The sequence below is a fragment of the Notechis scutatus genome, chromosome 1 (genome assembly GCF_049901735.1).
Source record: "Notechis scutatus isolate UNSWTSFEM ecotype Mainland chromosome 1, rNotScu1.2, whole genome shotgun sequence".
In the NCBI taxonomy this organism is placed as follows: domain Eukaryota; kingdom Metazoa; phylum Chordata; class Lepidosauria; order Squamata; family Elapidae; genus Notechis; species Notechis scutatus.
In genome coordinates, this window is record NC_142009.1 from 125,296,393 (window position 1) to 125,311,886 (window position 15,494).

At 43.7% G+C, this 15,494-nt stretch overlaps 1 protein-coding gene across 11 annotated transcripts in view; it reads right to left on the reverse strand.

Annotated features, from left to right (window-relative positions):
* The window catches only part of PHF3 (PHD finger protein 3), a 74,522-nt gene extending 59,993 nt beyond the window's left edge, over positions 1–14,529 (reverse strand). For all 11 annotated transcript variants that reach the window (XM_087945254.1, XM_087945251.1, XM_087945223.1 and 8 more), the window contains exon 1: positions 14,403–14,529. The gene's annotated coding sequence lies outside the window, so the exon portion shown is untranslated. The remainder of the gene's footprint in view (positions 1–14,402) is intronic.
* Between the last annotated feature and the right edge of the window lie 965 nt (positions 14,530–15,494).

The window sequence follows — 15,494 nt, forward strand, 5'->3', positions numbered from 1 at the left end:
CTCTTTGGGGAAGCCTTGGAACTATTCCTGGTCAAAACCAAAGATAAAAGGAAGGTGCTTCCATCCCTTTTCAAGAGAGCAGAACATCTGACTACTCCATATTTCAAGCGCCCTTCGTTCAGGGGTGAATCTCGTTCCAGCTTCCAGCATATAGCCAAGGCCTCTTACCAAAGTCCTGACCTCCTCCAGATCGTTCAGGCAAGGGCAGACAGCAGTTCTGGGCCAAACGGCCCTTTCAAGAAGGAGAAAGTTGCCTGTACTATGCTAGCATTGCCCATTCTTTCCCCATTGTAGGTCGATTAGCTTGGTTAGCTGACAAATGGGGAGAGATAATTTCTGATGCCTGGGTGTTAAACTCTGTAAGATCGGGTCTTTCACTTGAGTTCTACTCCACTCCTCTGAAGTTCTTCATTTCCTACCCGATCTCTAGGGATTCAGGGAGAATGGGCATTGGTAGAAGTTACCGTGAACGCCCTTTTTATCTATGCTGCAAGAGAGCCCAGGATGGGTTGATTCCTTCCTATGATGTCATTTAGCTGAGTCTGTACTAAAATTTAAAAGCCAGCCTCCGGGAGAGATCCCAGCTTTGACGAAGATACTTGACAGACTGAAAGGTGTCTCTGAAAGCCCAAAATAAATACAGAAATATGTCTTTCCCTCTCCGGACGAATCAAGGGAGAGGTTGGGCTCTCTCGCAGCATAGATAGAAAGGGCGTTCACAGTAACGTCTACCAACGCCCATTCTCCTCCATGCTGCATCGAGAGCCCGGGATGGGATATACCAAAGCTTGCATGTCCATGGGCGGGTCCTCGTCCGGGTCATCACATCGACTGTGGAACCATTTGTTGAAGCACCCGTCTGCCAAAGGCTGCAGTCGCCGAGGCAAAAGCATCCAGATGGTAGTGTCTGATGAAAGGAGACAGGGATGTCCACGTGGCCGCATGACAAATCTCCTCCAAGGATGCTTTGGTCGCCCAGGCAGCAGAAGTGGCTGTGGTAGAGTGCGCCGTCAGATTTCGGGGAACTGGAAGGGCCGCAGCTTTGTAGGCCTGCTCAATGCAAGACCTGACCCACCTGCTAATAGGAGAAGAGGCCTTGTGCCCCAAGTGAGAAGGGGAAAAGGAAACAAACATGGCTTCCGACTTCCTGAAGGAGGAAGTGTGCTTAATGTATATTCTAAGGCCCCTTCTTATGTCTAGCGTGTGCCACTGCCGCTCTAAGTCATGGTGCGGGAGAGGACAGAAGTCAGGCAAAACAATGTCCTGGGACCTGTGAAACCAAGTGTTAACCTTCAGAATAAATGAGGGATCCAGACGAAGAACAAGCCTATCATCGTGAAAGGAACAAAGGTCCTGTCTGATGGAAAGCACAGCAAGCTCGGAAACCCTCCTGGCAAAAGTGATGGCAACAAGGAACACTACCTTCAGAGTCAGGAAACGGAGAGACACTGTTCTAAGGGGTTCAAAGGGGGGCTTTGTAAGGGCATTAAGGACCATATGAAGGTCCCTGGAAGGATACCTGTGAACCACTGGAGAGTGCAGGTTGGAAGCCCCTTTCAAAAACCTCCTGACTGAAGTGTGATGGGATAAGGAAGGAAGTGAATCCCATGAAAGGATCAAGAGAGCCGCAACCTGCCTGCGTAAGGTGTTGGGGGCCAAACCTTTCTCCAGCCCATGCTGAAGGAAGCTAAGAACTTCTGCCAACTGGGCTGAAGCAGGAGCAAGAGCCTCCCTGAGGCACCATCGGGAAAAACCCTTCCAGGTAGCATCATAGATGCGCCTTGTAAAAGGTTTGCGAGATGCCAAGATAGTGAGGATGACCCTTTCTGGAACATCAGCCTCCTCTAGCCGCTGCCGCTCAAGTGCCACACGGTCAGCTTGAACCAGTGGGGCTCTGGCTGGAGCAGGGCCCCCTGGTGAAAGGAGATTAGATGGGCTGGGATCCTCCAAGAAGAAGCCACCGATAGGTTGACCAGGTCCGCAAACCAGGGCCTCCTTGGCCAATAGGGTGCCAGGAGGAGGAGCTCCGCACGTTCCTCCAACATCTTCCGAATTACTGCCGGAATGATGGGAAGCGGGGGAAAGGCGTAGAGGAGACCCTTAGGCCATCTGCACCGAAGAGCATTGGTCCCCTCCGCTCCCTGGCAAGGAAACCTGGTGAAGAATCTGGTGACTTGGGTGTTTTGAGGAGTGGAAAAGAGATCCACCTCTGGTGTTCCTAATCTGAGGGAAAGATCCCTGAATAGAGACGGAGGAATGGACCATTCTGCCTGGTTGACTAAGCTCCTGCTGAGCCAGTCGGCCTGGGAGTTGTCGACCCTGGAGATGTGGTCCGCCGAGACTGACAACAGGTGTTTCTCTGCCCATAACCCCAACCGTAGAGCCTCTCTCATAAGGGCTTTGGACCTCGTTCCCCCTTGCCGGTTGACATGGGCCTTTGCGGCCATGTTGTCTGTAAGGACTAGAACATGAGAGCCAGTCACTGATTGCCTGAAATGCTTGAGAGCCAGAAAAATGGCTCTGAGCTCTAGCCAATTTATGGGAAGGGTCTGCTCTGATCTGGACCAAACGTCCTGAGCTATCTGGCCCTGCATATGGGAACCCCAACCCAGGAGGCTGGCATCAGTGGTTATCACTAGCCTGTCTGGGTCCCTGAACAGGAGTCCCCTCCAAATTGACGGGGAATGCCACCAACTGAAAGATCTCTGGATTTGTGGTGGGAGTGGGACCTTGATGGATGAGTGGCTGGTTCCTGCTCATTGGTAGGGAAGCAGGAACCATTGGAGGGGTCAGGAGCGGAGCCGAGCCAACAGGACAATGCCAATACAGGAGACTATCTTCCCCAGAAGTTTGGACAGCAGCGACAGGGGAACAATTTGATGTTGCTGGATCTGGCTGATGATCTCTGCAAGGCTCTTTCCACGAGCTGGGGACAGGAAAACCTGGCACGACATGGGATCGATGTCTGCTCCCAAGTGTTGCAATTTGGTTGTGGGAGAGAGCTGGCTCTTTTTGGTGTTGATGGAAAATTCATGGCTCTGGAGACATGACAGGGTAATTTGCAGATCCCGATGGGCCACAAGGGTGGAAGAGGATAGAATCAAAATGTCGTCCAAGTAGCATTGGATCCTCACTGGAATAGAATACAGAGATGCCATCAATGCTGCCAGGACCTTTGTGAAGACCCTTGGAGCCGATGAGAGGCCGAAGGGAAGTGCTCAATATTGGTAATGAGTATTCTGATAACAGAAACGTAGAAACTGGAGATGATGAGGCCAAATTGGGATGTGGAGGTAAGCCTCAGTGAGATCAATGGAAGAGAGGAGGTCGCCATCCCAAACGCTCTCTAAAATAGAATGCAGAGTCTGCATTTTAAATCACCTGTATTTTACAAATTGGTTGAGAAATTTTAGATCAAAGATGGCTCGCCACCCCCCTGAGGCTTTGGGAATGATGAAAAGGCAAGAGTAAAGCCCACGTCCCTGTTGATAGGGGGGAACAGGTTTAATAGCCCTGATTTCAAGAAGGTGCTGAATGGCCTGATTCATGAGGGCTTGCCTGGAAATGTCCCGAGAGACAGGACAGATCAGAAATTTTTTTGGGGGGTGGCGTCAGGAAGTCCAATGTAACCCTGACCTAATAGTGCTGAGCACCCAGGCGTCCGTCATTGACTCCTCCCATTTGGAGGGAAAGAAGGCTAGGCGACCTCTGATGGGTGGGGAGAACGAGGGATTACTTAGAGCGACAAAAGGAACAACCCCCTCCCCCCCGAAAAGGCTGTTTACCAGTAGAAGGTTGTTGCCTGCCAGATGCTTCTGCCTGTTGGTCTTGGCGTTGGGAGTACGGCCTGTGAGAGCAGGGGAAACGAGATGAGGTCTCCGCTCGGAAGGCAGGAGGGTGATAAGGAGCAGGGCGATAGTCGGCTTTCTTCAGAGAGGAAGAGAATTTTACATTTATCTCTAGTTTCAATGAGATAAGGTTCCAGAGCATCGCCAAAAAGCTTATCGTCTGCGAATGGAACTGAAGCCAGCTTCCATTTTTGGTGTGACTCTGCCTGCCAGTTTCGGAGCCATAAAAGTCTTCTTGCTGCTACAGAAGATGCCATGGCCTTGGATGCAAATTTGGCGGAATTGAGAGTGGCATCCGCAGTGAATTCCGCCACTGCAATAATCTTATTAAGGTCTTGGTGAGGCAATCTATTCTGGAGTTGGCGCAGCCACCGTATGGATGCCCTCGTGAAAAAGGATGCTGCTGTTGAAGCCCAAACAGCCCAAGCAGTGGCCTGGTGATTGCACTTGAGGGTCTGTTCGGAGCGTTTATCATCTGGTTTCAGGATATCTTCCGGCTCCGTGGGAGTGCCAGAAGATGAGAACGAGGCCAGAACCGGAATGTCAACAGAAGGCACTGCCAGGGCATTGTCCAGAGCTGCGCTAACATTGTAGAAACGCTTATCCAGAGAAGATGGGTGAGGACCTGCCGAAGGAGAAGTGCACTGTTCCTTGACCATGTCCAGGAACAAAATGGGAGAAGGTAAAATCTCTGCATGCACTACAGGCTTGGAGAAGAGCGAATCCCCTTGGCTAGAGGGATTTCCTTGTGGCTCGGGAGCCACTTCCTCTGGCGACAGCTTGGCAGTGACCAAGGCCTTGCTGAGTAATGGCCTGAAGAGAGTAGGTTTGAAGACCAATGCAGAGGATGTCTGCTCTGGGCGAGAATCCTCTTTCTCTGAAAGATTTTGGTCAAAAATCTCACCTTCTTCACACTCTGAATGAGAAGAGTAACTGTGTTCAGATGGTGAAGGCCTTCCTTCCTCACCAACCTCCTCCCATTCTGGTAGAGAAGAATGGACCCTGAGGTCCTGGGGCCTGTGTAAATCAGGATGATAAGGCAAGGAACTTATAAATTGAGAAGGGAGAAGGGCCTGAACCCTTTCCAGAGGTTGAAGAATTTGCTTGAAGCCTTCAGCCAATCCCTGCCTAATGAGACAACATCTTGGATATCCCTTGGTCTATGCTCACAGATAGAGGCAGAAGTCCAAAGACCCGCTGCTGTGGGAGTGAAGGTGGCTTCAGGACTAGATTGAGGAGAGGTTCGAGGCCTGGAGGGATGGGGAGGAGCATAGGGCACAGAAGCCTGTTGGAAATAAGGCCCAGATCTGCTAAGAGGATCTGATTGTACTGCAAAAGCCTCAGGAGACCAGGATGGAGGATGGAAAGGCTCATAGATAACTTCTCCTCCCCTGGGAGGGCTTGGTTGGGGCCCACGAGTATCACCTGAAACATGCTGTAGTTGCACTCCCTTCTGTTGAATAGTTCTGTTGAACTGCCTCTCTAGAGCTGCATGTCTGCGCTTCTCTGCCGTCAATTCGACCTGAGTTGCCCTCTTAGGGGCTAGAGCCTTAGCTTTGATTTTAGCAGCCACCTCTCTCTGGACTGATTGGGTGTGTTGCTTACGTCTTTTTCTCTTATTGGGATTGAAGATTTTGGTCAAAGAGAGACTGTTGGTTAAGAGACTGTTCCACTGGGGGGGAAAGCTCTGCCTGAGCCTTATCTTGCTCCATTTGTAGAATAAAGGCTCTTGCGTTGGAAAGAAGCTGTTTAGAAATTTTTCTATTAAGCCCCTTAGGGTATAAATGGCCCCCAGGCTTACAAAATGGCCACTCACCTCATGGTGGAAGGCTTGAATCCAAGATGGCCACTGACTACAGGAAAACAGGCTCCAAGATCGAAGAATCGCTCCTTAGGCTATACAGAGCCCCGAGCGAACTCAGCTAGGGGAAAATGCAGAAACCAGCCACACGATCAGCTGGCTTGTGCTCTTATCAGTTTGCCGATCGTTTTTACGATCGCTCCAGGCATGGGGGAGGTCTACAGACGCTGCCCAGCTTGCCTACACAGAGCTCTGTAACGCTGCTCCCAACATTGCAGGAGAGAGAGACCTGCTCTCCTGGAAGAGCAGCTGCCCTGGGAGCTGCTTGAAGTGAGAAAAAAAGTACTAAAGATCGCTGTGAGTGCTGTCTAACAGAACGCTTTCAGAGACACAGCTACTGAGTGAAAAGAGCTGAGTCAAAAGCTGGGGTCTCTCCCGGGGGCTGGCTTTTATATCTTAGTACAGACTCAGCTAAATGATGTCATAGGAAGGAGTCAACCCATCCTAGGCTCTCAATGCAGCATGGAGAAGGGGGCTCATAGAGTCAGCTATCCAGCACCTGTTTGAACTCTGAGCCATCCAAAACGTCCCTCTGGACTAACAGGGGATGGGGTTTTACTCCAGAATCTTCATTATCCTCAAGGCCTCGGGGTGGGGTGGGGTGGAGGACAATTCTTGATGCATTCCCTCCAGACCATTCTGAAGAACGTTAGGCAGGGGGGCTTCCTCACGTCCATTGATTTGACGGAAGCTTACTTACATATTCCTATCTGTCTTTCCCATAGGAAGTTCTTAAGGTTTTGCAGCACTATCCATATAGAGCTCTCCCCTTTGGGTTATCTTCCGTCCCTAGAGTTTTCACCAAAGTTTTGGCTCCCCTATCAGCGCATCTTCGTTCCTTCCCAGTGCATCTGCAATGTTAGATGACATTTTGATTCTATTTTCTTTTCAAAGGGTTTAGCGGGACCTGCAGGTCACAATCTCAGTGCTGCAGGATCTTGGTTTCTCTATTAACGTTAAAAAAAGAGCCAATTCACTCCATCAACTTGTCTACTTCATTTGGGGGCCATCATTGACACAGGAGTGTGTCAGGTTTTCCTTTCCCAGGAAAGGCAAGACAACCTGCAGGGATTGGCTAGGATTATATGAAGTAAGAGTTCTACTCCTTTAGCTCATCTCTCCCAACTTTTGGGTAATAAATTTCTTGTATTGGTATTGTTCCCTGGGCCAGGCTTCATGCCAGGGGCCTTCAGTAGTTTTTATTGCCTCACCAGAAGGCCGGTAAGAGTCATTCTTTAATGAAGGTGAAGTTGACCAAGCAAGTGCTGCTTTCCTTTCATTGGTGGCTCTCCAGAGCCATTTCCAAGGGTCAATCCTTCAAGGTGGAGGACAGACTCATCCTCACGACTGATGCCTCATCAGGATGGGGAGCTCATCTGGAGTCTCACATGGCCCAAGGCTTATGGTCTGCTGAGGAACAGGTACATAACATAAAATGGTTGGAGCTAAGAGCAGTTCGTTTAGCCCTTAGGAAATTTTCGCATCAGGTTTCTGCTTGCATGTTCTTGTCATAACTGACAATGTAGCCACAAAACCTCTTATTAACAGACAGGAGGCCCAAATCCCTTATGGCAGAAGCGGAGACTTTGGGAAGATGGGCAGAGCATCACCTTCTGTCCATCCGAGCTGAACATATTTCTGGCTCGAATAATGTGCAGGCAGACTGGCTCAGCCGAGCTACCATTGACCACACGGAATGGAGTCTGCATCCTTTGTTCTTTATTCAAATTACTCAGAGATTTGGGCTGCCAGTAGTAGATTTGTTTGCTACTCTTCTCAATGCTCAATTACCCAGATTCTTTACTAGATTTACCACCCCAGGGACAGAGGGTACCAACACCTTACGCTGTAATTGGCCACTGGGTCTGTCCATTGCCTTTGCTGGCGGCTATGGTACAAAAAATTTTTGTAGAGAAAGGACATTAAGTTAAAAATGGATATAACCAAACATAAAATGGGTCTAATAGAAAAAGAAGAATTAGCACAAAAAATTAGAGGTGCCAAACAGAACTATTTTGAAGATGCAAATAAACCAGGTAGATGGTTAACATATAAATTGAGAAAGGAGAAAGAATCAAGGAAAATATTGCAATTAATAGATGACCAAGGCCAAGTTTGCTATGGTAGTAAAGAGAAGGAAATTATTTGAGATTTTTATGGGAAACTATACATACAAGAGAATATTGATGAGGAAAGAGTTAAACAGTATTTACAGAATGCTAATTTACCCCAGATAGCTAAAGAGATTGAAACAATGTTAGAAAGCAATATAACGATGATGGAGTTAACTGAAGCACTTAAACAAAATAATGGAAAGGCACCAGGCCCAGATGGACTTCCGGCAGAATTTTACAAAACATTGCAAGAATCATTGAATTTTGTATTGTTATAAATTATAATTTTTAATAAAATTACAATAGAAAAGAAATCTTGCAACATATGGACAGATTCAACCATAGTTTTAACTGGGAAACTGAGCATTCTAGACCAAGCTAGATGCAAAAATGAAAAAGAATTGCTAAAAGCCTGGCATTCAGACAAGTCAGCCATCAACAGATAAGTAGACAACAGGTCACAAATCCCACTGTAATTTTTATGATTGAGCAGTCCAATGATGAGGTTTGACTAATCAGAATTAAGTTATGTACACGATATAAGCATATAGGCATTAAAAAAATCAAGAAACAAGAAAGTAATGTTAATTTAGCAGCCGGTGCATTACTAATTTAAAATACTAGCCAAGAAGTGACATCTATGAGACCAACAAAACCATTTATTTTAAACAATTTTATTCTTATTAGAGTTTACTTAGATCCTTACATGTTTATTTAAATTAAGTAGTTTAAAACAACAAAGAAAAGAGAAATGTTTGAAAAAGATTAGTAGAAGAAGGAAGAATTAAGTGTATCTCAGCCAAACTTATATAGTATAAAATCTGTTCCCTAAAACATACTTAAAGAATACATGCATGCTAAAAGGCAACATTTTTCATCAATGGAGCCTCTAAGAAGAGTTTAAGTATAGTCAAACTGTATGCAGGCAGAGCTAAACTTAAAGAAGTATACTAGTATGAAAGAGTATTACATGTTATCAGCTAGCTTATTTTTATAGATATAAATTAATTTTTATGAAACTGTACAGAACAGAGTCTGACCATCAAATTAACCCAATGTTTGGCATTATATAATATAGCAAACATTTTAAAACAATATGCCATGATATCAGATACAGTGGACGAGAGAGACATAAAGAGAACACACAGTATTTGTGAAATTAACAAGGATAAGCTTTACATAACCAAGAAAAAAATACCATTCCAAATCCTCAATGCCAATTCTCTAATATGACATCAAAATAACAATTCTATTTAACCAACCATTTGAGTGTAAGTCATATCCAAATTCATCATGTATATTTGCATAATTATAATTGTTTTCAATAACAATATGAAACTTCCATTTAATAGACAAATCCTTGATTAAATGGACTTAAATGTGAACAAAACATATGTCTATGATATGCAAAGTTCTCTAAATCAAGGCCTGCTATACCAAGGATTAAATGCACTTCACTTTCAGTTACTTTCAAACATGAATAGGAATATTAAAGTTGCTGTCAAAAAGAGCATTATATAAACACTAATATATTTTAACCAAAGAATCAGTTTGAGAACAGAGTCAGGATATAACCAAATCATGGCATTACAACAAGCTACAGTATGCTTTAATATTCAAAGAATGTAGTTTTTAATTATGTCATCATTCTTACTGCACCATAACAAAGTTTCCATAAATCAAATATAAACGTTTTAAGGGACAGTACAGGTAGTCCTTGAATTACAACCATAATTGGAAGCAGAATTTCCATTGCTAACTAAGGCAGTTGTTAAGTGAGTTATTATCTAAAAAAAATTGCTGCACTCCTTATTTCTTTATCTGTAATTTGCACAACGGTTAAAATGCCAACAAACTCAACTGTGCTGTATTCTGTTAGAGCTGCTGGGGAAATATTCTTAATAGAACTGTTTACTTTGAAAGGCAACATAAATTTAGCCCCGTGTTCGTGCTCAGCAAAATTATGTATTCTTTGTACTAGAATTTCTAAATAATTTTGGTGATCTTTCATATTAGGATACCGTGTTTCTCATATAATAAGGCCGGGTCTTTTTTTTTTTTTTTTGAGCCCCCAAAAAACGGCTAGGCCGTCTTTTCGGGGGTGACTTAATTCCCCCCCCCTTGCATCTTAGGGCGGGCGGCGATGGCTTGGATGTTGACCTTGGCGTTGGTGGGGCACTTTGTATCAGGGTCAACGCAGGCAGCACCATATCCGGGTGTGCAACAAAAGTACTTCCTAACAGCAAGCCCCCCCCCCGCCATTTCCCCCCCATTTCGCATGTTTTAATATAGGCCTTAATTTGGGGGGAGGGGCTTAATTTCATTTCATGCCTATAAAACATGCTGGGACTTCCTATTGTGGGAGGCCATATTGTTGGAGAAACAGGGTATTATTTTCCAGACATATCCTTAAGGGAAAATGGGTACCTTTTATTTAGGCTGCAGAGGTCAATAGATTCCTCAAGTCTATTGCTAAATGCAGTATAGCTTTCATAACACAATGGAAATCTAATACAATTTCCTTAAAAGATTTATGCAGCAATGTTCTCATTAAAAAGTAACCAAACCAAGAAGTCAAACAATGAAACACAGTGCATATTAGAAGCTAATATACCACCCTAAATACTTAGATTGTCAAGCTGAAGATGTTGCATATGTAAATAGAACAGTTCTCCCAACTGAAAATCTCTCAAAACATGTAGAAAAGCATTTTATCTATAGTGCAGACTTGTTTCCACAAATTCATATTCCATTCTGTCTAGACTCCAACACTATGCATCTGTCAGTGGGGCAGTTTCTACTGAAGGAAGAAGAAAAAAACAACCCCACCTACACTCAAAACTTTCCACTGAGGATGTATCAATCTTTTAAGGTATCTAAGAGAATTGCCAAGAGGAAAACATCCTCTTCGAACAACAATTTTGTTTAATCTACAGTTGTGAAAAAAAGTACAATCCGTATATTTTTTTTCTTTAGATATGTGGATGCATCAATGTTCAAACAACATTAAATGTAAAAGTGATGCAACTGAACTAAAAAAATGACCTTGCAATCATTTATTCAATAAAAAATTAACAGATATTATATGCCATTTGTTTCTGTGGGAAAAGTACGCCATCTAGAGTTCCTTCAACAATGAGATGGAAAGCATAGAAATTTAATAAATAAATACTGTTGGATTGAAAATAAAATATCTATGTTCTACTATATTTGAAAAGTTTTTAAAAATCAATTTACCTTTTTACTTCACTGTAGATCTCAGGCAAGTAAAAACAATACTTAACATCATAAAACCAGAATGAAATACACATAATTTGAGGAGTACTATCTGAAAGTACACCTGCTTACATACTAGTTATTAGAGGAGACCCCAAAAGTTGAGTTCTAGTGATACTTAAGGATAAAGGGGGTCTCTAACTATAGAATGCATTGAGTCCTCATGCTCTTATGTCATAGATGTGGCACATAGATAATGTGTGCAAGAAGGTATTTTCATTATATTTTAAAATCAAACCATAACATGCAATGAAAAGCACTCTCTAACTTCTCCACTGACAAGGCAAAAAGGACAGAGGTTCAAAAATATGCAAAAGGCTATTAAAGCCACACAATTAAAGCAGAATAGAAAAACAGTAGTTACTACTGAACTAAACAGAAAGATGGAACTGAAATTGAGAAATAATACCAAAGATTAGTCAGCTAAAAACAGAAATATTATTAGAGAAAATAGTACTTTTATAGACATCCTAAAAATAGCTGCAAAAAAAAAATCAGTACCTTAAATTAATTTGATTTCAAAACTGTTTCCACCTTTTGTAAAATTGATACATTATTAAAAATTTATAATACTTCCACCTTCTCTGCAGTCAACTAAACACCCCTAAATTTAACACAGAATAAGTTACTGGTATTTAATAAAATGAAACCTTAACACTTACAGCATGTGCACATTTTTTTAAAAAAATCAGCAAATCCTGTCAATATGATCATTCAAATGTGCTATAACAGTAATTCTCATATCTATAGTATTATTAAAATATATTCAATACTCCTATGCTTAAATTTCAATGTTTCTGAAAAACTTTGCCTTCTAATTCCAGATCAGACAAATCACACCAAGTTTACAAATTCAATTGGGCTTATTTGGAATAAATTTCAGTGAATTTAGTAATATCTTGAAATAAATAAAAGACTATAAGAAATGCAACCTAAGATAATCATATTAAGACATATACAAGTTATCATCTCTATTTCTATCAACTCTTGCAATAGTTTAGAAATCACAAAAGCTGACCCAAAATAACACCATGGCTGAAAGATAATAGCAACCAGCTGTCCATAAGATTATAGCCATTGCAGAATACTCATTACATGAAAATACAAAACATGAAAACAAATGAGCAAGAATTAAGAAACTATAAAGTCTTAAAATCATTGTGATTTCATACTGTAATACATTTATGAGGCTGAGCAATTTTCAAAATTACAAATTTAAGTAAAAATATATGCCTTATAGGGAAAGTGTAAAGCATATAGTGTAAAGCATATCTTTGCTTGTTGCAATATCTGAGAATATCCCTGGAGAAAGGAAATGGCATTAACATGCTGCCAGGATGTTAATAACAGTTTAGTTACAGCTGGGGGGGAGGGATTATTCATATTGGCCCATGGTTGACCCAGTCTTCCATAGAAAATTTAAACTTAAGCCATTTTACAAAGCCTCGATGTCATTTTATACTTATGTTTTTCACAAAACATGATTCATATACATTAAAAAGGGATACATGTATTAAAATATATAAATACAGGTAGTCCTCGACTTACAACCATTCATTTAGTGACTGTTCAAAGTTACAATGGCACTGAAAAAACTGACTTATTTTTCACACTTCTGATGGTTGCAGCAACCCCATGGTCACATGGTCACAATTCAGACGCTTGGCAACTGGCATGTATTTATAGAGGTTGCAGTGTCCTGGGGTCATGTGATCACCTTTTGTGACCTTCTGACAAGTCAAGTCAATGGGGAACCAGATTGACAACCCTGTTACTAACTTAACAACTGCAGTGATTCACATACCAACTGTTGCAAGAAAGGTTGTAAACTGAGGCAAAACTCATTTTAATCACTGCCTTGCTTAGCAGTGGCAATTTTGGGCTCAAATGTGGTCATAAGTTGAGGGCTAACTGTGCCGTTATTTACACAGAACATTATTGAAGTGCAAGAGAAGGGTGACTTTTCGTCCCATCTGTGGAGCACATGTTCATGGACAAAGTGAGCCAGAGCAGTTCCCATGAAGTGAAGGGAAATGACCACAATTCTACAGACTGCACTTCCCAAACCTGGCATCCTCTAAATATGACCGACTTCAACTCCCAATGATTCAGAGTCAGATTTGGACCATTCTGGCAGGGAAGGGCAGGAGAGTTCTAATGCATTTCCTGAGCACCGAATTTGGGGAGTCTGTTCTAGATCCATTAAATCAATTGAATATAAACAAGCTAACGATTGAGAGTTTAAGAGTTCTACCCACACAACTCCAGAAATTTCTTCAAGCCAAAAGTACAGGTAGTCCTCGACTTACAACAGTTCATTTAGTGACCGTTCAAAGTTACCAGATCACTGAAAAAAGTGCCGTACGACCATTTCTCACCCTTCCACCCGTTGTAGTGTCCCCATGGGTCACTTGATTTACATTGGGACACTTGACAACCGACTCACATTTATGACCCCGTTGCAGTGTCCAGGAGTCATGCGCTCGCCATTTGCGACCTTCTGACAAGCAAAGTCAATGGGGAAAGCAGACTCACTTAACAACTGTCTTATTAATTCCACAACTTGCAGTGATTCCCTTAACAAATGTGGCACAAAAAGTCGCAACATGGGGGCAAAACTCACTTAACCAATTTCACACTTGGCAAACATTAATTTCAGGCTCCATCGTGGCTGTAAGTGGAGGAGTATCAGTATTGCTTCAGTTACCAAGTTGCTAGTTTCCCATATCCTGCCAACCACTGTCATCCGTTCAGAACATATGGTTTGCTCTGTATTATCTATCCCCCCCCCCCCCAAAAAAAAATGCCCGGGCAAAGGATTAGGCAAACTAGAAATGGCAAGTTGGGAGTTGAGAAGGTTAGGCATGGCACAGACCGCCTTATGCAAGGGGGAGGCTACACGCTTGAGGTGCCAAGAGACCGCTCAAAATAACACGCCATCCTTCAGATGCAGAACTCCTCCAATCACCTCGTGGGGGGCCAACAGCCATTCGGAGGGCTCCCCACCCCCGGCCCACCGGTAAGCAGCGCACGAGCGAAGGGGCGGGGCAAGGGAAGAGGTCGGAGAAAGAAGGGAGGGCCAATTGGAAGCATAGCGGTAAGAGACAGACAGTGGGGCAACAGAAGCCCCGGATCTTGGACGTTCGATCCGAGGCTCGTTGCCTCGACTGGTGGACGGCGGAGGGGTGGGGGGGGAAATAGAGGCCACAGTCGCAGTCCCCAATCCGTCAACTGGCACCCACATACAGCTCTCCTTCGTAGGCCGCGAATCTAGCCGCCACCGCCCAAAGACGACATATTTACCTGTGTTGGCCAGGGAGTCGCGCTCCCTCGCTCGGCCAGGTGACTGTTGCACTGTGGCTGTTTTTTTTTTCCTTTTTTTTTTTCTTCCTCCCCCTCTCTTACGTCTCTCTCTCTCTCTTCTGGCTCCGCAACCCTCCCAGGCCAGGGGAGGGAGGCTGCCGTGCGGAAGTGGAAGGGCACGAGGGAGGGCTGGAAGGGGGCGGAGACAGAGCGGGTGGCTGTTACTGCTTGGCTGGCTCCCGGAACCACGTCCGGGTTTCTTCAGGCCTTTCTCGCTCTCCCTCTTCTCCGCCCATTTTTTTTTTTCGCCCTCCTCCCCTCCCCGGAGCGAGGAAGTGGTCCCTTCCGTTTGTCTCACGCGGCGGTTGCTTGGCCCTTCGGGCGCGTGCCCACGCTTGTCTTCTAAGTTCACTTTGCGGGGGTGGGTCTAGTGGGGTTAAGGAGGCAGGCGGGGCCAAGCGACCCGCGGAGGCCGCTTTCACGTGACGGGGCTGTTTACTCGGTGTGTGCTTCGCTGTGCGGCGGCGCGTGTGCGCGCATGCGTATCTTCAAGCGTTTTGTTTGCCTCCTGGAAACCGTTTGTGGTGAGCGGGTTACGCTTTCAGTCAGCATCTTGGCCAGATGTGCTCAGTTCCACTTTGGAAGCCTTTTCTATAGAAAATCCGTTTGTGTGGAAGTATAGCTTAAATTAAAAAACTAAAAATGTTTCCACACATAAACCATATGTAGGCTGTCCTCCAAGAAAGCTGTGTTTCCGAAAATTCACTGTCAGGACTCCTAAGTATCATGGAGAATCCCAAAGAGATTTTGTTTATATGGGTTATATTCATCAATATTTATCCTATAAAATTAAAAAGTTGCATTTGTAGAACGTTGTATTTATTGAATTAGGTAATAATATGAACCCATTAAATACATTTTTCATGAAAAATGTCCTTTTTTAATTAAAAAAAATGAAGGGTGACCTTTGAAAATCTTTCCATCTTCAGCATCTGGCAAATAATTTTGATTTCACAGACCTCTGAGAAGAACTTTATTTATTTATTTATTTATTTATTTGATTTGCCAGTTGTTTACAAGATAATAAGTATA